Source organism: Mustela erminea, chromosome 10 (assembly GCF_009829155.1).
Source record: "Mustela erminea isolate mMusErm1 chromosome 10, mMusErm1.Pri, whole genome shotgun sequence".
Taxonomy (NCBI): Eukaryota; Metazoa; Chordata; class Mammalia; order Carnivora; family Mustelidae; genus Mustela; species Mustela erminea.
Window position 1 is genome coordinate 19,408,713 of NC_045623.1, and position 26,089 is coordinate 19,434,801.

Sequence of the window (26,089 nt, forward strand, 5' to 3'; positions counted from 1 at the left end):
CTCCTGAAAAGCAAAGGTAGTGAGAAATTCTTGAAAGCAGATAAAAGAGAGCATTTATATAACAGAGGATGATGTTAGATAAATGACTTTTCTTCAGAAGCAGTGGAGTCCAAGTTATATATGAACAATATATTTAAAGTAGTGGTGATGGAGAGAAAGTCTGTCAATTAAAAATTTTATATCCAGTGGAACTGTTCTTCAAAACAAAAAAAAGTTTTTAAGGCATTTCAGAAAAACAAAAATAGAGAAAAACTGTTGTAGATATCCCTGTGAAGTCCTAAAGAACATTCTTCAGGTTCAAGGGAAATAGAAACAGATATTGACCCATATTTCCAAGGAAGAAAGGAGAAATACTAGAAACAACAAATGTGTGAGCAAATATAAAAAGGTATATTTAAGAAAATAGAGTCCTGTTCCTCAAAAAGTTAAAGAAATTAATATAACTAGAGCACCTGGGTGGCTCAGTGGGTTAAGGGCTCTGCCTTTGGCTCGGGTCATGATCTCGGGGTCCTGGGATCGAGCCCAGCGTCAGGTTCTCTGCTCGGTGGGAAGCCTGCTTTCTCCTCTCTCTGCCTGCCTGCCTCTCTGCCTACTTGTGATCTCTGTCTGTCAAGTAAGTGAATAAAATCTTAAAAAAAAAAAAAGAATTAATATAACTTAGAATTCTACCTCTAGATATATATTGCAAAGAATTGAAAATAGTTACTCAAAGAAATACATGTACATACATGTTCATGGTAGTAATACTTGCAGCAGCCAAAAGGTGGAAACAATCCATACTCCATCAATGGATGAATGGGTAAAATAAATTGTAGTATACACCTACAATGGGATATTATGAATCCTTAAAGAGAAATGGCACACAGATACATGCTACAATGTCACTGAACCTCAAAAATATTTTGCTAGGCAAAAGAAGTCAGGCAAAACAGCTCCACTCATTGAGTGAATCTATTTATGAAATATGCAGAAAAAGAAGACCCATAGAAACAGAAGACAGAGGCACCTGGGTGACTCAGTGGGTTAAAGCCTCTGCCTTCAGCTCAGGTCAGAATCCCAGGGTCCTGGGATGGAGCCCAAATTGGGCTCTCTGCTCAGCGGGGAGACTGCTTCCCCCTCTCTCTCTGCCTGCCTCTCTGCCTACTTGTGATCTCTGCCTGTCAAGTAAATAAATAAAAAATCTTAAAAAAAGAAAGAAACAGAAGACAGATTAGTGATTGTCAGGATCTTGCATGGGCGATGAAATGAACTGCTTAGTGGGCCGGGGATTTCCTTATGGTGTGATGAAAACGTTTGGAATAGAGTTGGTGGTTGTTCAATACTACAAATGTACTAAATGCCACTAAATTGTTCATTTAAAAATAATTTTTATTATATGAATTTTACCTCAATAAAACATTATAAAAGTCTACATAAATTGTTTTTTATTATTCATTAATTTCCTTAACATACTGATTAAAGTATATAAGGAAAAAAACACATTATACTATATTGTCACGTTTATAACATAGATAGCTGTGTTATATATAACAACATTAATACTAAACAGGGGAATAAATGGAGCTTTGCTATATTTTACCTGGAAAAAATCCATAACAACTCTCAGTAATTTATAGTAAATGAAATATATTTATTATAATACCTAGACCAAGAGTCCTCAAGTATTTTCATAACAGAACTTCTTTATAATCTTAAATATTATTGAGAAACTGAAAAAGCTTTTGTTTATGTGGCTTAAATATGACATATATAGCCAACTAAAAATTAAAAACATACTTATCAATTAATTTTGAAATAACAGTAATAAACACTTTAATTGCTGACACAAAAACACATTACAAATGAGGACTAAAGTTTCTAGAACAGAATATAGCAGTCAGAACAGTGATACTGTTTACATTTTTCTTAGTTTGTTCATAAATTTCCCCTTGATTTTCAAATATGGTCATACATTTAATTTCTTACAATAAAATAGACTGTTTAGAACTGTATGAAGAAAATATCATTTCAGCTTAGTAGTTTGAAAATGATGACTATTATATCAGCCTTTTCATGTAATTTTTAATGTTATTCTCTAATTCAGAATCAGAACTCCACAAATGGCAGTGATTTAAAGATTCATTGCATTGTCAAATCTGAAACCATACAATGAAATTTTCAAAATCTATTGGTCTATTTTGCACTTTGAATATATTTTTTTAATTTTTTATATTTTATAAACATATATTTTTATCCTCAGGGGTACAGGTCTGTGAATCGCCAGGTTTATTTTGCACTTTGAATATTTTAACGCATGCATGCTTTGTAGCATCATGTCTTAGTGATTTGGAATATATTGGGTCAGTGAGTGATGTAAAATTTTCAAATATTAACACATTTTATCATAAGACATAAAAAATCTAATTTATTAATACAACCACTAGTTTCATCAGAAAAAAACTTGAAATAATGGTATGTTGTTAAGCTCATCATAGCAAGTATAAGTTTTCTGAAACTCAATCATATCTGGAAACTCAATGTTGATCTTTAGCAACAAATATTATCAGTTATTTTCCTTGAAATGACAGGCTTGATTCATTCATTTTTAAGAAAATATTTGCTGAATGCCTATATCTGAATAATAATTTTAAAAAGTACCTCTCATTAATATAGACACAAAAATTCTTAATGAAATACTAAAAAACTGAGTTCAAAAATATATAAGATGGATAATAAATCATGACAAATTGGGATTTATGCCAGGAATAAAACATTATTTAGAATAAAAAATCAATTGATATAATCTATAACATTTAGAGAAAAATGAGGAAAGCTATATGATCATCTTACTAGAGAGAGGCAAATTATTTGACAGATTTTAACACACATTCATGGTAAAAACTTTCAGCAAACTAGGAATAAAGGAAATTTCCTCATCATGTTAAGAGGTATCCACCAAAACCCCAGAACTATCACTCTTCCTAATGAAAAAAACTAAATGCTTTTTAACTAAGATCAGAAGATGTGATGTTCTTTTCCATCATTTCTATTCAAATTATTATATAAGAGATTCAAGCCAGGGCAATAAAGGAAGAAAAAAAAGGAATATATATTGTAAAGGAAGAAGATAAAGCATTTTCAGTTGTAGATGACATGAACTGATACCTAGAAAATGTTAAGGGATCTACAAGAAAAAGTACAAGAACAAATAACCAAGTTTAGCAAAGTCACAGCATATAAAGTTAATATACAAAAAGTATTTTTTTTTATATTTTTAAATTTTTTTAAATTTTTAATTTATTTGACGGAGAGAGATCAGAAGTAGGCAGAGAGGCAGGCAAAGAGAGAGAGGAGGAAGAAGGCTCCCTACTGAGCAGATAGCCCGATGTGGTACTTGATCCCAGGACCCTGAGATCATGACCTGAGCTGAAGGCAGAGGCTGAACCCACTGAGCCACCCAGGCGCCCTACAAAAAGTATTCTATTTATTAACATTAAACAGCTGTAATAAGAAATAAAAATACATTTCCATATATAGTAGTGTTCTGAAACATGAAAGACTTAGGGATATATTTAACAAAATATACATAATATTATATATTGAAAACCATAAAATATTGCTAAAATAAAGACATAAGGAAATTGAAAGACAGACCATTCTTTTGGAATCAGAGACAGAATATTTATTATTATGACATTATTTTTTCTAAATTGATCTTTAGCTCTTTAGATTTAATGGTACTTGAAATAATTGAGCATTTTTGAGAAAATTTACAAAAGAACTAAATTTATATGAAAATGCAAATGATCTGGAATAGCAAAGCAATGATGAAAGCAAAGAGCAAATCTGGAACATTAACAATACCAGATTTCAGCACTTACCTTAAAGTTACAGTAATGAAGACAAAAATATTTACAAAAGGGCATTATTTCTAGATCAATGGAACAGAATAGAGTTTAGAAATAAGCCCACTCATGTGATCAATTAATTTTTAACTAAGGACTCAGGGCAATTCAACAAGGGAAAGTAAAGTCTTTTCAGTTAATAGTGTTGAAACTACTAGATATTTGTATGGAAGAAATACAAACATTGAAATCTTACATAATCTACAAATCTTAAAAAAAATCATAGACATAAATGTAAAAAATTAAACTATAAAAATTCTAAAAATAAATACGGGAGAAACCTTTGTAAACTTGGGGTATGCAAAGCTTTCTTACATAGGACAGAAAAAGCACAACCCTTACTCTGCTCTTAAAAGACAGTATTAAAAAAAAAGACAGTATTAAAAATAGGAAGTTATAGACTGGGACAAAGCATTTGTGTTACATAGATGTGACAAGGACCTTTTGTAAAAAGTAAGCAACTCTTATAATTCAATAAGAAGGCAACTGAAAAGAGTTGAACAGATACTTTACCAAAGATATATGAATGGCCATTAAATTTAAAAAAACAAAAAAAGATGTTACCACTGCTAATCATTAAGGAAATGCAAATGAAAGCCACAATGAGAAAATAAGAACATAACTAAATTGTAGTGACAATGAGATTTCATTACAATGGCAAAAATGAAGACTAACCTTTCCAAATGTTAATAAGGATGTAGAACAGCTAGAACTTTCTAACATTGCTGAAGGAAATGTAAAATAATAAAGCCACATTGGAAAACAACTGGACAGATTCCTAACTATAGAAAATTAAGCATACACTGAGCATAAGTGACTCACTCCTATTGATGCAGCAAAACCAAAACATATGTCTGCGCCAAGACTTGTACTTAGAATGTTCATGGGAGTTTTATTCACAATAGCCAAAACACAGATATAACCAGTTAATCAACAGAGGAACAGATAACTAAATTGTAGTATATCCATGTAATGGAATACTTTCCAGGACTAAAAGGAGGCATAGAACTAATGTACGAAACTTCACTATGCTGCGTGAAAGAAGCCAGTCACAAAAGACTACAAAGTCTATTATTCTCTTCCACAAAATCTCAGAAAATAAACAGTAATCTTTCTTGACAGAAAGCAAATTTGTGTTTGCTGTGGGAGGAAGTTTGTGGGGAAAATGTGTGGGATTGACTGCAAAATCACTTGTCAAAACTTATTAAACTGTGTTTAAAATGGGTATGATTCATTATATGTAAGTTATTCCTAAAGAAAGGCTTGTATCTCTTTAAGGGGAAAAAAGTATTATAAAAAATGAAAACAGAATTGTATAAAAATTATTCAAAAATAAATCTAAATATAAGGAGACTGGGGTAAATTCAGTGTTGCCACTAACACTGGGGACCTATGTACCTTCAATCTTTGACTTCGTAATTCTCAACATGCTTCGTTTTCCTGAAATAAGTTTCCTCAAGCTTCAGTTTTCTCAGCACAAAGGAAAGGCAGAGAAGGGCTTTTTTCCCTCTCTCTATGGACCTGTCTTAAAATTGCACACATCACTTCTTCTATCCTATTGGACAGCCCATGATTACATGGTGATAACTGGAGATAGGAAGTGTAATGTTTACTCTGGATGACCATTGACTCAGCTAAAAATTTGAAATTCTTTGCTAAGAATAGGAGAAATACTACATTGATGGAACAGAAGCTCTCCTTAACAAAGGTTTATTCTTTCAGCTTTTCTACACATAGATGCCATTTACAAATTTAAACTAAAGTAAGAGAAACTTCTGTGTGTATATCCTCCTGGCTACAAAATTCCGCATTTTTCTATAAAGAAGTACTACTTACCAAAAATGTATGGTATTTGTTAAATACCATATTTCATGTCTAGGCTACTGGATTTAAAGACAGAAATTGTATCTTTCTCTCTCTCTCTCTCTCTTTTTTTTAAATCATTGGTACTTGACAATATTTAGATAGTGGTCACTTAATGAATGTTGTTGGTGTTTTTCTGACCAAATGAAAATTTTGAACTCACAAAACTAAGCACAATTTTTATTCTAGGAATGGCTACCATGTACAGTCCTATCATAACCCATGCTCTGATAAGACAGTTCAGATAGAGGGGCGTCAGGGTGGCTCAGTCGGTTAACTGTCTGCTTTCGGCTCAAGTCCTGATCTCAGGATCCTGGGATTAAGCCCCACATCAGGCTCCTTGCTCAGCAGGACATCTGCTTCTTCCTCTCCTCTACCCCTCCCCACCCCTTGCTCTTTCTCTCCTCTCTCTCTGTCTCACATAAATAAATAAAATCTTTTTTAAAAAGTTCAGATATAGATTTTTCTTGGGTCAATAAAACTCTGATCCAAAGTTTAAGCAAGATGTTCAGGGTAATCAGTATATACATAAGGCAGTTTAGCAACGTTCTCCAAAGAAGAAACAATGTCGCAGAATTGTACACTCAAAATCCTGCAATTGTTGCTGGTAATATCCAAATTAGCAATTATTCCTTCAAAAGTTCTGATGCGCAGCAAAGCTGGAGCAGTTCTACACATGGACTGTTATGGATAGATGTTGGATACTATTATATACCTTGGTTACATGTGCCATCTTAAACTCAGTGTTAAATATGTGTGCATGCATATATACATACACACAGATGTACATGTGTACACACACACACACATACACATATACCCACACACAATATAACAAAGGATACAGTATAATAGACAACAGTACACACAAAGAGTAGCACAGTTCCTATAACATTTGTCTTCCCCCAGGATAACAGAACCTGACACAAAGATGTTCTCAATATTATTGCTATCGAGCTACAAGAATTATCTCTGGGTGTTCCCCAGGCTAAAACGCTAACCAATCAGCCACAGGGTCTATATACTTTGTGTTATTTATTTTACTTCAAAGTAGAAATTGTTTTAAAAGTCAGGAATTGGTAAGTCATAGCTAAAGTGATATAACGACCACCCAAAGACTTGTACGTGCATGCTCGCGCGCACACACACACACACACACACACACACACACAGAACTATCTCGGTGACTAGCAGTGGGAATTGTTAGAAGACAAAGGGATAAAGGCAGAGGAAGGCACTGTGGAGAACAGAGTGAGCCATGAAAAGAGACATGGTTTAGGATTGGGAGGCATTTGAGTGACACAGTTATTTTGCTTGACATGTGCCATGATTTATATTTTATTTTATTCTATTTTTTTTTCCTATTGAGAGTCCTTTTTCATTCAGGAAAGTGAGAATGTTCTAGAACTCAAAAAATAGAAATGGGAAAGAAGCTCATTAATATAGTTCTAAATGTTTTACAGTTTCCATATTCGAAAGCAAATTTTTTTAAAAAGATCATTTCTTAGAGCTTGGGGAACACTTCAAAAATATTTTTTGTCTTAAAAGCCTATAAACCTAGATTTGGGGCAAGGCAAGGAAATATATTTCTAGAGGAGAGGAAATTTGAAAATCTTTTTTTTTTTAAAGGGAAAGACTTTGAAGTGAGTCCCTCCATGTATCCCATACGGTGTAAGGAAGATACTTTCAGTCCTGAGGAAACCTCGAGGTCCATGTCCATCTCTAAGGTCATTTTTTTTGGGAGAGATTTAACTTTACAGAGCTATTGAGAGTATCAATAAAAGATAAACTCTGGTGTATTAAAAATTTTAAGAGTTTATTTGAGCAAAAATCAATTTGAATCAGGCAGTATCCAATCTAGCAGATAGAAAAGAGCTCTGAGGAGCTGTACAAAATGAAAGATTTTATAGGCAGAAGGGAGTGGGAAGTAGGAAGTTCTATTAGGCAAACAAGTGAGTTGGTTTTTGCAAGGTCACGTTCCTTTAGGGATGGCAGGGGTCGATTAGGCAGATTACCTAACTAGTGCTGATCAGGCAATTCCTGGTTGATTGGTGGTTTGAGATTCCATCTCTGCAAGAGGTGAAACTGTACATACCTCAGTCCAAGTTTGGTCATGTGGTACTTAGCCCAAGAGACTCCATTTTGGGCATGCGGTCTTATTTTCAGCAGTAGTTGTGCATTTTTTTTTATTTCTTTTTTATTTTTATTTTTTATTTTTTTATTTTTTTTTTAATTTGCATTTTATCCTCTCTTAGATTAAAGGGCATGAAGCCTTATTATCAAACAGGAAGCCAGCTGTTAAGTTTCCTTACTCTGATTTTAACTCTTAGAAGTAGTTAACTTACTTTTCAAAAACTTAGCATGGACTTGGATTTTGACAGTTGGATAAGATAGGATACAGACACAATTCTAAGATGTTGCAACTAATAAGATTTTTAACAAAAGTATAAGACTTAGGAAGTTTGATAGACCCTTAAGATTTCAAGACCCTTCATTTCACTAGTGAAATGAAGTCAGATGTAGTTAATTTCATAGTTAAAAAGAACTTTTTGTTCCAAATTTATAAAAAGATTTTTTTTTAACTAAAAATTCCTAAGACATTCTACATTTGCTTTTGCCTCTGTGTGGGAGGACAGTATGTTTTTCAGGTAAAGAGAATACAGTCATCATCATGGGAGATACAGAAATCTCACGCATGGAGAGAGAATAAAACTCTGGAAATTAGAAAATCCACAGAATCATTTTAATCACATAGCCATCTCCCTAAGAAGATTAGATTTAGCTATCATCAGAGTGAGTAGACATATGAAGGATCACATATTTATATTAACTCACATGGAATTTCTCTACTGCGGAGGTGGCCTACAAGTCTGTCACCATTTATGTCCATTTGGTAGCCCACTAAATCCTGTCTTCCAGAGTCAGCAGCTGGTATTTTAGTGAGTATCCCTAGGAGATGCCAGACAAATAATCAGATGATGCTCAGTAATTACTAAGGAAATGACTAGGACAGTAGCATTTCAAATGAAAATGCTACAAATACTCAGCAATAACAGTCAATTTTCCAACATTTTAAAGTGTGTATCTCAATGAAACGAATGGGTTCCTGACTGAGATTCTTTCTCCAAAAAAGGCACCTCTATCAAAAGAATTTTTGTCAGTAGGATTAACTTTAACTCCACTCTCTTGCTTTTTTAATAGCTGAAGACGGGCACAGAAAGTGTCATGGAAAGATCTGGATTCTGATAGACTTGCTTCTGAAACCTGAATCCACCAATTATTAGCTCTGCTCCTTGGACATTTAGTTTACTTCTTTGAACTTCAGTTTCCTCTCAAGAAAATCGGAATAATAATAAATACCCACCTTAGTTTCAGGGAACATTATGTGAAGAGATTACCATAAAAAGTTCAGCATCCTAATGACTTAGAGAACTGTCCTTTACCCTTAGAGGTAATTGACCCTGTATAAATGATCTACTCCTAAAGATAAGCATTTTAAAAAATATTTTACAGAATTGTAAGATAAGTATGTAAAACAAATCCACTGAGCCATCTTTTCTGTGTTTCATCACCTGAACAGTATGGAAAAAAAAAATAGCATTTTGCTTTCAAATTGAGGAAACTGAGGACTTTTAATGTTTAAAAAACTATCCCTAAATCCCCACAGATAGTAAGGTCTCATATCCTTCAGTTCAGGGTCATTTGTCCTGCAATACACCGTGTTCTATCTTACATTCAATTCAAATAGTCTGTCTTAATGAATGAGGTAAAAAATAGCCATCCTGTAGAGAATAATCTCCATGGGTATTTGCAAACCAAATGAGAAACTGGTTTCATATGGCTCTAGAAACTTTATTTATTTTGAAGATTTATTTATTTATTTGAGAGAGAGAAAGAGAGAGAGCAAGTGTGGAGTGGAGGGACAGAGGGAGAGAATCCAGGCAGACTCTGTGATGAGCATGGAGCCTTCTACAAACTTTAATATAGTGATATATAATGTGATTTTCTTTTATTTATATTTTTTTCTTTATTATTGCCATGCTTAGGTATGGATTTTAGAGTCAAATCCCAGTGTCATGTCTATTGTTGATATGATTTAAGGTACTCATTTATCTTCATGAGCCTGTTTGTTTGTTTGTAAAATGGGGCAAATAATGTGTCTTTATAGGCCTGTTGTAAGAATTGAATTTTAAAATAACTCAGCATAGTGCTTGGATAGAACAAATACACACACACCCATGCATAATTTTACTGGGCACTCAAAACAGTCTTTAGATACTATTTATTAGCAAAACATCTAAACCAAGCAAATAGATAACAAATGACAATTACTACAGTTCCAAAGAAAAATTAAAAGTGTTTCTTACCCTCTTTACAATAATCTGCATAATTACATTGCTGTCACTGTATGTAGGATGAGCATTTCAGTTCAGTATTCTGTGCCTCTAGTCGAGAAATTCTTGGTTTTAAAAGGGTAAAGGATCTATGTAGATCATGTAATGAACAATGAGTGCTATCGTCTTGAGTGAAATGCAAATTAAAGAGTAAGAATGGGAAGGAGAATTAATAACGGCTAATACATAAGCTTAGCTGGCATAAGGCATACTCTGTGCCATTCCTTGTTCTGAGTACTGAGTACATTTTTTTTTTTTTTTTTAAGAGAGAGAGGGAGAGTTTCCTTAATTTGGGAAGGAATATAGGGAGAAAGAGAGAGAATCTTAAGCAGGTTCCAGGTCCAGCATGGAGCCAGAGGTGGGGCTCAGTCTCAGGGCCCTGAGATCATGATCTGAGGTGAAGTCACGAGCCCAGTGCATAACCAACTGAGCCACCCAGGCACCCCAGTGAGTACTTTGCTTCTATTAAGTTATTTAAGTATTCAGTACTTATACAACCTTCTGAGGAAATTTTTATTAAAGTATAATAATTTTACAAACATAAATAAAGGCATAGAGAATTGTAAAACTAGTCTGAGATTATACAGCTCATAGGAGGCACAGTCAAGATTCAAAGCCAAGGTGTTTGATTCTGGAGACGGCTGGTAACTACTACAATAACTTGCCTTTCCAATGACAAAGCATTCTTGCCTCAATTACTCATAATAATATCAAAGTATGCATTTATATCATTAAAACTACTGAGGGTTGGCTCTTTAAAAATAATTGAATCTGACTTTATAAATCTCTTAATTATCTTTTTTAATTAAAATTATTTTGTTGATGTTTTCCACTATTTTTTATTAAAGAAGCATGTTCTCAGAAACTTCCTTTTTGCAGAAATTATTTTACTGGAATGAAACTACCAGGTAATGTCTTCATTCTTACATTTGTTCTTAGAAAGGGAGAAACTCTTGTGGCCTGAAAGCCTCAGGAAGGAAGAGGCAGATTCTCAAAGGCCATTTAACTGACTAAGAGACACCCTCTGGCAAGCACATAGACCTTTCAACCTCTCTTTCCTCTTAAACCCCCTGGAGATGGTAGCAAGAGATGATTTGGGGCCTGGGAGGAAGATAATCTGGGTTGTTCATTTTGTGCTGGAAGCATTTCTTCAGAGTTGAGCTGAATAATGAAATGAGGTTGCAAGCAGAATGTAGTCTCTGGACATTGACTTTGATGATAATGTTAATAATTTAAGTGTTGTAAGGGACTGAGTTTGGTGTTAAATAATAGAGGCCCTTTTTGGCCTATATTTTTTTCTCCTTGTAATTTCTTATTTGCTAGGGAGAGAACACAATTTAGTAGGAAAAATTAACCTTGTGAACTTGTAATGGATAGCACTGTAAACGTTTAACTAGAAACTTGCTTCTCAATTATTTTTTCTTGAGTTATAAAATAGTTTTATGTGAATCACTACATGATTCTAATACGTTTTAGAGCCAGATGCAGTTGATACTGGAGAATACCATATTTTGAGTCATCTGCTGAATTTTCTTTTCTTCTTGATACCTCTTGATGCCTACAGTATATGTGGGATATTTCACAGGCTGTCTCAAAGGCAACCTGTCCAAAAGAGAACTTGGACCTCCTTTACCACTTGAAGTCCCTTCATCCCTAGTCTTTCCCCTCCCAATTAATGGCACCACAATTCACTTAGTAATTCTTGCCCAAAACTATGGAGTTATCTTTATTCCTCCCTTTATCTCCAATGCCACTTCCAATCCATCAGCAAGTTTTCTCATCTCCATGACCTCTTTGACATCTCCTTACCACCACCTTCATGTCATACCTCTGTCCTGTGGCTGATAATACAAGGCTTCTATAGACTCCATGGTGTCACTTTTACTCCTCTGTTTTACACCAAGAGTGATTTTTTTTTTTTAAGTAATAAATTACATCACCTTACTCACTCTGATTAAAACTCTCAGAAGGGAGAAAAGATGGTGGAGGATTGGGGGACCTTATTTCAACCGGTCCCCTGAATTGAGCTGGACAGCTACCAGACCATTCTGAACACCCATGAAATCAGCCTGAGATGTTAGAAGATATATCTGGATCTCTACAGACAGCGTATCTGCAGCTGGTCTCACAGTGTGAAGTGGGGACCTGTGATTCTGTGGGCAGGTCTTGGAAGGTAAATGGAAGGGAGAGGGAGTCTCTGGGATCCTGCACCCCTGGAGCATAAAAGCCTCCTACACTCAGCATTGGGCACAGATTTGCAGACCAGTAGAAACAAGGAAAGGACATTAGGGCAGCCCCCAGACTGAAACATGGAGCTGTGGGGGCACATGTGTAGAACTGGGGGTGGCTGGCAATTTTTGAAGCACAAAGGACAGAGACAAGCCTGGACCTGGAAGTGAGGGCTGAGAGTGCTGCTATGGAATGCATAACCCAGGAGGCTGTAATTTTTAGCAGCACAGGCAGAAACAGACAGTGTGGCCTGGAGAGGTCACTGTTGAGCAGACTGAGATCTCATTGCTCTGAGACAGAGATTTGGAGACAGTCACGACTGTTCTGACTCTCGAAAGAGACACAAAAAGCTGCCAGGAAAGTTGCCAGAGAACAAAAGCCCCCCAAAAATGGTTTTCACTGAGCCCATTCCCCCCACACACACAGGGGGAAGGGAAACTCTGCCCAAATAGGTGGCCTGAGTAACACTCTGGTGGGCTCCTCCCCCAGAAGACAGGCTGGAAGAAAAAGAGACCAACAACCCTAGGGTCCCTATGAAACAGGTGCATCTTGCTTAGGCTGTGGTCAATAATTTGGATTCTGTACATTTCCTCAATCACCCTTCAACATAATGACTAAGAGAAGAACCCTCAAAGAGAAAGATTCAGAGATAGTGGTCTCTGCCACAGAACTAATGGATATGGATATAACCAAGATGTCAGAAATTGACTTCAGAGTAACAATTATCAAGGCGGTAAGTAGGCTTGAGAAAGATATTAATGAAAATATAGAAACTTGAAGGCCAGAAATGAGCTCTAATTATGCCAAATGTAAAAATGCAATGAATAAAATGTCCAGTCTAAACTGGATACTATGACTTCCAGGGCAAATGAGGCAGAAGAAGGAAATAGTGAAATAGAGGATAAAATACAGAAAAAAAGGAAATTGAGGTGACATAGGAAAAACAAAATTAAAACCCAAGGAATCAAACTGACGAGATTAGTGACTCAATGAAATGTTTCAATATCAGAATTATTGGGATCCTTGAAGGGGTAGAGAGAAAGAGTTCCAGAAGAAGTGTTTCAGCAAATCATAGCTAGAACTTTCATAATCTGGGGAAGGAAACAAGCATTCACATCCAAGAGGGAGAGAGGACCCCTCCCAAGATCAGTGAGAACAGACTGACACCATGACATAATTGCAAATCTTAGATCCAAAGAAAAAGTCTTGAAAGCAGCAAGGAGAAGGAGACTTCTTATGTATGGAGGATGGACATCAGAATAATGTCAGACCTGGCAAGACAGAAAAGGCTGGCAAGATATATTCAGGATACTCTATGAGAAGAACATGCAGCCAAGGATACCTTATCCAGCAAGGCTGTTATTCAGAATATATGGAGAGGCAAAGAGCTTCCAAGACCAGCAGAAACTAAAAGAATATGTGATCAAGAAGCTGGCCCTGTGAGAAATATTAAGGGGAGTTCTATAAAAGAAGAAAGACCCCAAGAGTGATATAGATAAGAAATTTACAGAGACAATCTATAGAAACAAGGACTTCACAAGCAACATGATGACAATAAAATATCTTTCAATAATCACTCTCAATGTGAATAGCCTAAATGCTTCCATTAAACAGCACAGGGTTGCAGATTGGATAAAAAGAGATGACCCATCCATATGCTGTCTATAAGAGACTCATTTTGAACTTAAAGATACATCCAGACTGAAAGTGAAAGGAGGGAGAGCCATTTTTCATGCCAATGAACCTCAAAAGAAAGCTGAGTTAGGAATTCTCATATAAAACAAATTAGATTTTAAGCTAAAGACTGTAGTTGGACATACAGAAGGACATGATAGTATGCTAAAAGGGTCTATCCAACAAGAGGATCTAACAACTTTAAATACCTATGCCCCCAACATGGGAGCAGCCAACTACATAAGACAACTGTTTAACAAAATAAAAAGATACATTGGTAATAATATGCTAAAAGTAGGAGACCTTAACACTCCACACTCAACAGTAGACAGATCATCTAAGCAGAAAATCAACCAAGGAACAAGGGCTTTGAATGACACACTGGACCAGATGGAACTCTTAGATATATACAGAACATTTCTCCTTAAAACATAAGAATACTCATTCTTCTCGAATGCACAGGGAACTTTCTCCAGAATAGATCACATACTAGGTCACAAATCAGGTTTAAACTGATACCAAAAGATTGAGATTATTCCCTGCATATTCTCAGACCATAATGCTTTGAAACTGGAACTCAATCACAAGAAAAAACTTGGGATAAATTCACACTTGGACGCTAAAGACCATCCTGTTTAAAAATGTTTGGGTCAGCCAGGAAATCAAATAAGAACTTAAACAATTCAAACTTAAACAAAAAACAAATTCAAACTTAAAAAACAATTCAAACTTAAACTTAAACAATTGCTGTGTAAGTTAATAAACACATTTGTAAATACATTATTTGCAGGAAGAAAATTTCTGAGTTACAGCTCAGGAAAAGCCTGCTGAATTTACGTTGTAAGCATTACTTAACACAGTATAAGGATGAAAAGACAACAAAATTCATACTTCTTCATCCCCTCATTGCAACAAAACCCTTAGCTGGGAGAACCTTATTCCCCTCTCTTTCCTCTTCCTTCTCCAATTCCCACTTATTGTCACCTTGTAATATTCAGAGAGCACTTGGATTATGGGTCTGAATAGAGAAATGCTTTCAGATAATCATTAGCCCACATACCAGTAACATATACTAAAAGAAGGGATGGAGTTGTAAAGTGCTTTTATATAATACAATATTATTGTTAAAGGCAAGGGTTGACTCTTTTGTTTTATTTTGACATGGCATGTCCTGAAATAAATATCAATTCAATATGGCAGATGGGTCATAGTCTTTATTTGGAAGAAGTTGTGATTTCTGACATGGGAGTGATTGTCTTCCTACACTGTAGGCATGACTCTTTTTATGTATCTTTAAAACAGTAACCAGTTATGTTGCCTTTTAATATTGGTCCTTTTATTTGGCTTGGGGTTCTTCAACTAAAGCAGTGAAGTGTGTTCATAGTCCAGATTTTTTTAAAATAAACAATTTTGCTGCCAAAAATATATAAATAAAACACGAACAAAAACAAAAACAACAAAAAAATATCAACAAAGGAACAAGGGCTTTGTTCAGTCAAAACCTATGGGATACTGCAAAGGTGGTTCTAAGGAGAAAATGCATAGTCCTCTATGTATTTAAATATTATGTATTAATACTTTGCATTAAATAGAAGAACCCTGAATACAGAAATTAACTTTACACCTTAAAGAACTGGAGAAAGAACAAGTAAAGCCCAAACCATGCATAAGAAGAGAAATTAAGAAATTAAAATTAGAGCAGAGATCAATGAATTAGAAACCAGAAATATATTAGAGCAGATCAATGACACTAGAAGCTGGTTCTTTGAGAGAATTAGTAAAATAAATAAACCACTGGCCAGACTTATCTAAAAGAAAACAAAAAGGACAAAAATCAATAAAATTATGAATGAAAGGGGAGAGATCACAACTAACACCAAGGAAATAGAAACAATCATTAGAAATTATTGTCAACAATGATATGCTAATAAATTAATGCATTCCTGGAAACCTATAAATTACCAAGACTGAAACAGGAAGAAATTGATAACCTGAATAGACCAATAACCAGTAACAAGATTGAAGCAATAATCAAAAACATCCCAAAAAAGAAGAGTCCAGGGCCTGATGGATTCCCTGGGGAATTCCACCAAAAATTCAAAGAAAAAGCTGTTTTACTGAAAATACCTGTTTTACTGAAGTTGCTTCAAAGAATATAAACAGAAGGAAAACTTCCAGACTTATTCTATGAGGCCATCACCTTGATCCCAAAACCAGACAAAGATCCCATCAAAAGGAAAATTACAGACCAATATCCCTGATGAATATGGATGCAAAATTCCCAACAAGATCCTAGCTAACAGAATTCAACAGTACAGTAAAAGAAATATACAGCATGACCAGGTGGGATTTATCCCTGGGATGCAAGTGTGGTTCAACATCCGCAAATCAATGTGATAGAACACGTAAGTAAGAGAAGATGCAAGAACCACATGTTCTTCTCAATTGATGCAGAAAAAGCATTTGACAAAATATAGCATCCTTTCCTTATTAAAATTCTTCAGAATGTGGGGAGAGAGGGAACATTCCTTTCAAAAAATCCATCTAGAGGGAGGAGTCAAGATGGCGGAGAAGTAGCAGGCTGAGACTGCTTCAGCTAGCCGGAGATCAGCTAGATAGCTTATCTAAAGATTGCAAACACCTGAAAATCCATCGGCAGATCGAAGAGAAGAAGAACAGCAATTCTGGAAACAGAAAAACAACCACTTTCTGAAAGGTAGGACCGGCGGAGAAGTGAATCCAAAGCGACGGGAAGATAGACCCCGGGGGAAGGGGCCGGCTCCCGGCAAGCGGCGGAGCAACAGAGCACAAAATCAGGACTTTTAAAAGTCTGTTCCGCTGAGGGACATCGCTCCAGAGGCTAAACCGGGGCGAAGCCCACGCGGGTTCAGCGTGGCCTCAGGTCCCGCAGGGTCACAGAAGGAGCAGGGGTGTCTGAGTGTCGCAGACCTTGCGGGTATTGGAACGGGAAAGCCGGCTACAGAGACAGAGCCGACAGTAAGCTCACAGCTCGGTGTTACCTTGAACTGGTCGCAGGCTCGGAGAGCTCGGAGCGCGGCTGGAGGTCAGGCAGACGGGAGTAACTGGGCGCTGTTCTCTGAGGGCACACTGAGGAGTGCGGCCCTGGGCTCTCGGCTCCTCCGGGCTGGAGACCAGGAGGCAGCCATTTGTATTCCCGTCCTCCGGAACTCTACGGAAAGCGCTCAGGGAACAAAAGCTCCTGAAAGCAAACCCAAGCGGATTACTCACCCCGGACCCGGGTAAGGGCGGTGTAATTCCTCCTGGGGCAAAGACACTTGAGAATCACTACAACAGGCCCCTCCCCCAGAAGATCAACAAGAAATCCAGCCGAGACCAAGTTCACCTACCAGGAGTGCGGTTTCAATACCAAGGAGAGCAGCAGAATTTGGAGGAGGAGAAAGCCAAGCACGGAACTCATGGCTTTTTCCCTGTGATTTTTTTTTTAGTCTTGCAGTTAATTTAATTTTTTTCTTTTTCATTTTTTGTTTTTTTTTTTCTTTTTTTTTTTTTCTCAACTTCGGGTAAAATTTTTTTTTTTTTTAACTGTTACCTTTTTCTTTTTTAACGATTTTTTACTAGTTTATCTAATATATATATTTTTTCTTTTTTACATTTTTCTTAGGTGTTTTCCTTTATTTTTTTTTAATTCTTTTCTTTTCTTTTTTCTTTTTCTTTTTCTTTTTTTTTTCTTTTTTCTTTTTTTTTCTTTCTTCCTTTTTGAACCTCTTTTTATCCCCTTTCTCCCCCCTCACGATTTTGGATCTCTTCTAATTTGGTTAAAGCATTTTTTCCTGGGGTTGTTGCCACCCTTTTAGTATTTTACTTGCCCCTTCATATACTCTAATCTGGACAAAATGACAAGACGGAAAAATTCAACACAAAAAAAAGAACAAGAGGCAGTACCGAAGGCTAGGGACCTAATCAATACAGACATTGGTAATATGTCAGATCTAGAGTTCAGAATGACAATTCTCAAGGTTCTAGCCGGGCTCGAAAAAGGCATGGAAGATATTAGAGGAACCCTCTCGAGAGATATAAAAGCCCTTTCTGGAGAAATAAAAGAACTAAAATCTAACCAAGTTGAAATCAAAAAAGCTATTAATGAAGTGCAATCAAAAATGGAGGCTCTCACTGCTAGGATAAATGAGGCAGAAGAAAGAATTAGTGATATAGAAGACCAAATGACAGAGAATAAAGAAGCTGAGCAAAAGAGGGACAAACAGCTACTGGACCACGAGGGGAGAATTCAAGAGATAAGTGACACCATAAGACGAAACAACATTAGAATAATTGGGATTCCAGAAGAAGAAGAAAGAGAGAGGGGAGCAGAAGGCATACTGGAGAGAATTATTGGGGAGAATTTCCCCAATATGGCAAAGGGAACGAGCATCAAAATTCAGGAGGTTCAGAGAATGCCCCTAAAATCAATAGGAATAGGCCCACACCCCGTCACCTAATAGTAAAATTTACAAGTCTCAGTGACAAAGAGAAAATCCTGAAAGCAGCCCGGGAAAAGAAGTCTGTAACATACAACGGTAAAAATATTAGATTGGCAGCTGACTTATCCACAGAGACCTGGCAGGCCAGAAAGAGCTGGCATGATATTTTCAGAGCACTAAACGAGAAAAACATGCAGCCAAGAATACTATATCCAGCTAGGCTATCATTGAAAATAGAAGGAGAGATTAAAAGCTTCCAGGACAAACAAAAACTGAAAGAATTTGCAAATACCAAACCAGCTCTACAGGAAATATTGAAAGGGATCCTCTAAGCAAAGAGAGAGCCTACAAGTGGTAGATCAGAAAGGAACAGAGACCATATACAGTAACAGTCAACTTACAGGCAATACAATGGCACTAAATTCATATCTCTCAATAGTTACCCTGAATGTTAATGGGCTAAATGCCCCTGTCAAAAGACACAGGGTATCAGAATGGATAAAAAAAGAAAACCCATCTATATGTTGCCTCCAAGAAACTCATTTTAAGCCCGAAGACACCTCCAGATTTAAAGTGAGGGGGTGGAAAAGAATTTACCATGCTAATGGACATCAGAAGAAAGCAGGAGTGGCAATCCTTATATCAGATCAATTAGATTTTAAGCCAAAGACTATAATAAGAGATGAGGAAGGACACTATATCATACTCAAAGGGTCTGTCCAACAAGAAGATTTAACAATTTTAAATATCTATGCCCCCAACGTGGGAGCAGCCAACTATATAAACCAATTAATAACAAAATCAAAGAAACACATCAACAATAATACAATAATAGAAGGGGACTTTAACACTCCCCTCACTGAAATGGACACATCATCCAAGCAAAAGATCAGCAAGGAAATAAAGGCCTTAAACGACACACTGGACCAGATGGACATCACAGATATATTCAGAATATTTCATCCCAAAGCAACAGAATACACATTCTTCTCTAGTGCACATGGAACATTCTCCAGAATAGATCACATCCTCGGTCCTAAATCGGGACTCAACCGGTATCAAAAGATTGGGATCATTCCCTGCATATCTTCAGACCACAATGCTCTAAAGCTAGAACTCAACCACAAAAGGAAGTTTGGAAAGAACCCAAATACATGGAGACTAAACAGCATCCTTCTAAAGAATGAATGGGTCAACCGGGAAATTAAAGAAGAATTGAAAAAAATCATGGAAACAAATGATAATGAAAATACAACGGTTCAAAATCTGTGGGACACAACAAAGGCAGTCCTGAGAGGAAAATATATAGCGGTACAAGCCTTTCTCAAGAAACAAGAAAGGTCTCAGGTACACAACCTAACCCTACACCTAAAGGAGCTGGAGAAAGAACAAGAAAGAAACCCTAAGCCCAGCAGGAGAAGAGAAATCATAAAGATCAGAGCAGAAATCAATGAAATAGAAACCAAAAAAACAATAGAACAAATCAACGAAACTAGGAGCTGGTTCTTTGAAAGAATTAATAAAATTGATAAACCCCTGGCCCGACTTATCAAAAAGAAAAGAGAAAGGACCCAAATAAATAAAATCATGAATGAAAGAGGAGAGATCACAACTAACACCAAAGAAATACAAACTATTATAAGAACATACTATGAGCAACTCTACGCCAATAAATTTGACAATCTGGAAGAAATGGATGCATTCCTAGAAACATATAAACTACCACAACTGAACCAGGAAGAAATAGAAAGCCTGAACAGACCCATAACCAGTAAGGAGATTGAAACAGTCATTAAAAATCTCCAAACAAACAAAAGCCCAGGGCCAGACGGCTTGCCGGGGGAATTCTACCACACGTTTAAAGAAGAACTAATTCCTATTCTCCTGAAACTGTTCCAAAAAATAGAAATGGAAGGAAAACTTCCAAACTCATTTTATGAGGCCAGCATCACCTTGATCCTAAAACCAGACAAAGATCCCATCAAAAAAGAGAGCTATAGACCGATATCCTTGATGAACATAGATGCGAAAATACTCAACAAAATACTAGCCAATAGGATTCAACAGTACATTAAAAAGATTATTCACCACGACCAAGTGGGATTTATTCCAGGGCTGCAAGGTTGGTTCAACATCCGCAAATCAGTCAATGTGATACAACACATCAATAAAAGAAAGAACAAGAACCATATGATACTCTCAATAGATGCTGAAAAAGCATTTGACAAAGTACAGCATCCCTTCCTGATCAAAACTCTTCAAAGTGTAGGGATAGAGGGCACATACCTCAATATCATCAAAGCCATCTATGAAAAACCCACCGCAAATATCATTCTCAATGGAGAAAAACTGAAAGCTTTTCCGCTAAGGTCAGGAACACGGCAGGGATGTCCATTATCACCACTGCTATTCAACATAGTACTAGAGGACCTAGCCTCAGCAATCAGACAACAAAAGGAAATTAAAGGCATCCAAATAGGCAAAGAAGAAGTCAAATTATCACTCTTTGCAGATGATATGATACTATATGTGGAAAACCCAAAAGACTCCACTCCAAAACTGCTAGAACTTATACAGGAATTCAGTAAAGTGTCAGGATATAAAATCAATGCACAGAAATCAGTTGCATTTCTCTACACCAACAGCAAGACAGAAGAAAGAGAAATTAAGGAGTCAATCCCATTTACAATTGCACCCAAAACCATAAGATACCTAGGAATAAACCTAACCAAAGAGACACAGAATCTATACTCAGAAAACTATAAAGTACTCATGGAAGAAATTGAGGAAGACACAAAGAAATGGAAAAATGTTCCATGCTCCTGGATTGGAAGAATAAATATTGTGAAAATGTCTATGCTACCTAAAGCAATCTACACATTTAATGCAATTCCTATCAAAGTACCATCCATCTTTTTCAAAGAAATGGAACAAATAATGCTAAAATTTATATGGAACCAGAAAAGACCTCGAATAGCCAAAGGGATATTGAAAAAGAAAGCCAACGTTGGTGGCATCACAATTCCGGACTTCAAGCTCTATTACAAAGCTGTCGTCATCAAGACAGCATGGTACTGGCACAAAAACAGACACATAGATCAATGGAACAGAATAGAGAGCCCAGAAATAGACCCTCAACTCTATGGTCAACTAATCTTCGACAAAGCAGGAAAGAATGTCCAATGGAAAAAAGACAGCCTCTTCAATAAATGGTGCTGGGAAAATTGGACAGCCACATGTAGAAAAATGAAATTGGACCATTTCCTTACACCACACACAAAAATAGACTCCAAATGGATGAAGGACCTCAATGTGCGAAAGGAATCCATCAAAATCCTTGAGGAGAACACAGGCAGCAACCTCTTTGACCTCAACCGCAGCAACATCTTCCTAGGAACAACGCAAAAGGCAAGGGAAGCAAGGGCAAAAATGAACTATTGGGATTTCATCAAGATCAAAAGCTTTTGCACAGCAAAGGAAACAGTTAACAAAATCAAAAGACAACTGACAGAATGGGAGAAGATATTTGCAAACGACATATCAGATAAAGGACTAGTGTCCAGAATCTATAAAGAACTTAGCAAACTCAACACCCAAAGAACAAATAATCCAATCAAGAAATGGGCAGAGGACATGAACAGACATTTCTGCAAAGAAGACATCCAGATGGCCAACAGACACATGAAAAAGTGCTCCATATCACTCGGCATCAGGGAAATACAAATCAAAACCACAATGAGATATCACCTCACACCAGTCAGAATGGCTAAAATAAACAAGTCAGGAAATGACAGATGCTGGCGAGGATGCGGAGAAAGGCGAACCCTCCTACACTGTTGGTGGGAATGCAAGCTGGTGCAGCCACTCTGGAAAACAGCATGGAGGTTCCTCAAAATGTTGAAAATAGAACTTCCCTATGACCCAGCAATTGCACTATTGGGTATTTACCCTAAGGATACAAACGTAGTGATCCAAAGGGGCACATGCACCCGAATGTTTATAGCAGCAATGTCCACAATAGCCAAACTATGGAAAGAACCTAGATGTCCATCAACAGATGAATGGATCAAGAAGATGTGGTATATATACACAATGGAATACTATGCAGCCATCAAAAGAAATGAAATCTTGCCATTTGCGACAACATGGATGGAACTAGAGCGTATCATGCTTAGCGAAATAAGTCAAGCAGAGAAAGACAACTATCATATGATATCCTTGATATGAGGAAGTGGTGATGCAACATGGGGGCTTAAGTGGGTAGGAGAAGAATAAAGGAAACAAGATGGGATTGGGAGGGAGACAAACCATAAGTGACTTTTAATCTCACAAAACAAACTGAGGGTTGCTGGGGGGAGGGGGTTTGGGAGAAGGGGGTGGGATTATGGACATTGGGGAGGGTATGTGCTTTGGTGAGTGCTGTGAAGTGTGTAAATCTGGTGATTCACAGACCTGTACCCCATGGGGATAGAGTATTATGCCTCCATCAGAAAGGATGAATACCCAACTTTTGTAGCAACATGGACGGGACTGGAAGAGATTATGCTGAGTGAAATAAGTCAAGCAGAGAGTGTCAATTATCATATGGTTTCACTTATTTGTGGAGCATAACAAATAGCATGGAGGACATGGGTACTTAGAGTGGAGAAGGGAGTTGGGGGAAATTGGAAGGGGAGGTGAACCATGAGAGACTATGGACTCTGAAAAACAATCTGAGGGTTTTGAAGGGACGGGGGGTGGGAGGTTGGGGTACCAGGTGGTGGGTATTATAGAGGGCACGGATTGCATGGAGCATGGGGTGTGGTGCAAAAATAATGAATACTGTTATGCTGGAACTAAAAAAAAAAAAAAAAAAAAAAAAAAAAAAAAAAAAAAAAAAACAAATAAATCCCTCACTTCTAAAAAAAAAAAAAAAAAAAAAATCCATCTATGAGAAGCCCACCACAAATATCATTCTCAATGGGGAAAAGCTGAAAGCCTTTCCCTTAAGATCAGGAACACAACAAGGATGCTCACTCTTGCACTACAGTTCAACATAGTACTGGAAGTCCTAGCAACAGCAATCAGACAACAACAACAACAACAAAATAAAAGGTATTCAAATTGGCAGAGAAGAAGTCAAACTCTCTCTCTTCACAGATGACATGATACTTTATATAGAAAACCTAAAAGACTCCACCCCCAAATTACTAGAACTCATACAGCAATTCAGTAACATGACAGGATACAAAATCAATGCACAGAAATCAGTTGCTTTACTAAACACTAACAATGTAACTGTAAAAAGAGAAATTAAGGAATCGATTCCATTTATAATAGCACCAATAAACTTAAGATACCTTGGAATAAACCTAACCAAAGCAATAAGGAATCTATACTGCAGAACCTACAGAAGACTTATGAAAGAAACTGAAGAAGACACAAAGAGATGGAGAAACAGTCCATGCTCATGGATCAGAAGAATAAAAATTGTTAAGGTGCCTATGCTGCCCAAAGCAATCTATACTTTCATTGCCATCCTGATCAAAATACCAATGGCACTTTTTGAAGTGCTGGAACAAACAAAATTTGTATGGAACCAGAAAGACACCAAATCACCAAGAAAATGCTGAAAACAATAAACAAAGCTGGAGGCATCAGGTTGCCAGACTTCAAGCTTTATTACAAAGCTGCTATCACCAAGACAGAATGGTACTGGCACAAAAACAGACACATAGACCAATGGAACAGAATAGAAAGCCCAGATATGGACCCTCCACTTTATGATCAAGTAAGCTTTGACAATGCAGGAAAAAATATCCAGTGTAGAATAGACAGTCTCTTCAATAAATGGTGCTGAAAAAAAATGGGCAGCTATATACAGAAGAATGAAACTCGACCATTCCCTTACACCATACACAAAGATAAACTCTAAATGGATAAAAGACCTCAGTGTGATATAGAAATTCATCAAAATCCTAGAGGAGAACATAGGCAGTAACCTCTTCAACATGGGCCACAGCAACTTCTTTCAAAACACATCTCCAAAGGCAATGGAAACAAAAGCGAAAGTGAAATTTGGGGACTTCACTAAGATAAAAAGCTTCTGCACAGCAAAGGAAACAGTCAACAAAACAAAGAGGCAACCCACAGAATGGGAGAAAATATTTGGTAATGACACTACAGACAAATGCCTGCTTTCTAAGTTCTATAAAGAACTCCTCAAACTCAATACCCCCCCCAAAATTATCAAGTCAAAAAATGGGCAAAAGACATGAACAGACATTTCTCCAAAAAAGACATACAAATGGCTAACAGACACATACAAGAATGTTCATCATCATTAGCCTTCAGGGAAATTCAAATCAAAACCCCATTGAGATACCACCTTATAATAGTTAGAATGGCAATAACTGACAAGAAACAACAAATGTTGGAGAGAATGTGAAGAAAGGGGAACTCTCTTGCATTGTTGATGAGAATGCAAGTTAGTAGAGCTACTTTGGAAATCAGTGTAGAGATTCCTCAAAAAAATTAAAAATAGAGCTATCCTATGATCCAGAAATTGCACTGTGGGTATTTACCCCAAAGATACAGATGTGGTGAAAAGGAGGGCCATATGCATCCCCGTGTAAAAAAAACAAGCAATGTCCACACTACCCAAACTGTGGAAGGAGCAAAGATGCCTTCAACAGAGAAATGGATAAAGAAGATGTGGTCCAGGGGCACCTGGGTGGCTCAGTCATTAAACATCTGCCTTCAACTCAAGTCATGACCCCAGGGTTCTGGGATCAAGCCCCTGTTTCCTGGGAAGCCTGCCTCTCCCTTTCCCACTCCCCTGCTGTGTTCCCTCTCTCACTGTGTCTCTCTCTGTCAAATAAGTAAAATCTTAAAAAAAAAAAATGTGGTCCACATATACAATAGAATATTACTCAGCCATCAGAAAGGATAAATACCCAGCATTTGCATTGATATGGATGGAACTGGAGGTGACTATGCTAAGTGAAATAAGTCAAACAGAAGAAGATAATTATCATATAGTTTCACTTATTTGTGGAGGACAAGGAATAGCATGGAGGACATTAGAAGGAAGGGAAAAATGAAGGGGGGGGAATCAGAGTGGGAGACAAACCATATGAGACTGAGGACTCTGAGAATCAAACTGAGGGTTTTAGAGGAGTGGAGGATGGGGGATGGGTTAGCCCAGTGATGAGTATTAAGGAGGGTACATATTGCATGGAGCACTGGGTGTTATACAAAAACAATGAATCATGGAACACTATATCAAAAACTAATGATGCACTGTATGGTGACTACGTAATATAGCCAAAAAAAAAAAAAAAAAAAAAAAAAGCCTATAAAAATGTCTCACCATTATCTCCCTGTCATATGTTTGACTCTAAATACCATTCCCCATAGGGTGCCTTCAGCTCAGGTCATGATCCCAGGTCCTGGGATTGAGCCCTTTGTTGGACTCCCTGGTCAGTGGGGAATCTGCTTCTCCATCTGCTCCTCCCCTGCTCATGCTCTCATTCTCTTTCTCTCTCTCAAATAAGTAAATAAAATCTTAAAAAAAAAGTACTATTTTCCATCTAAAGCAGTCTAA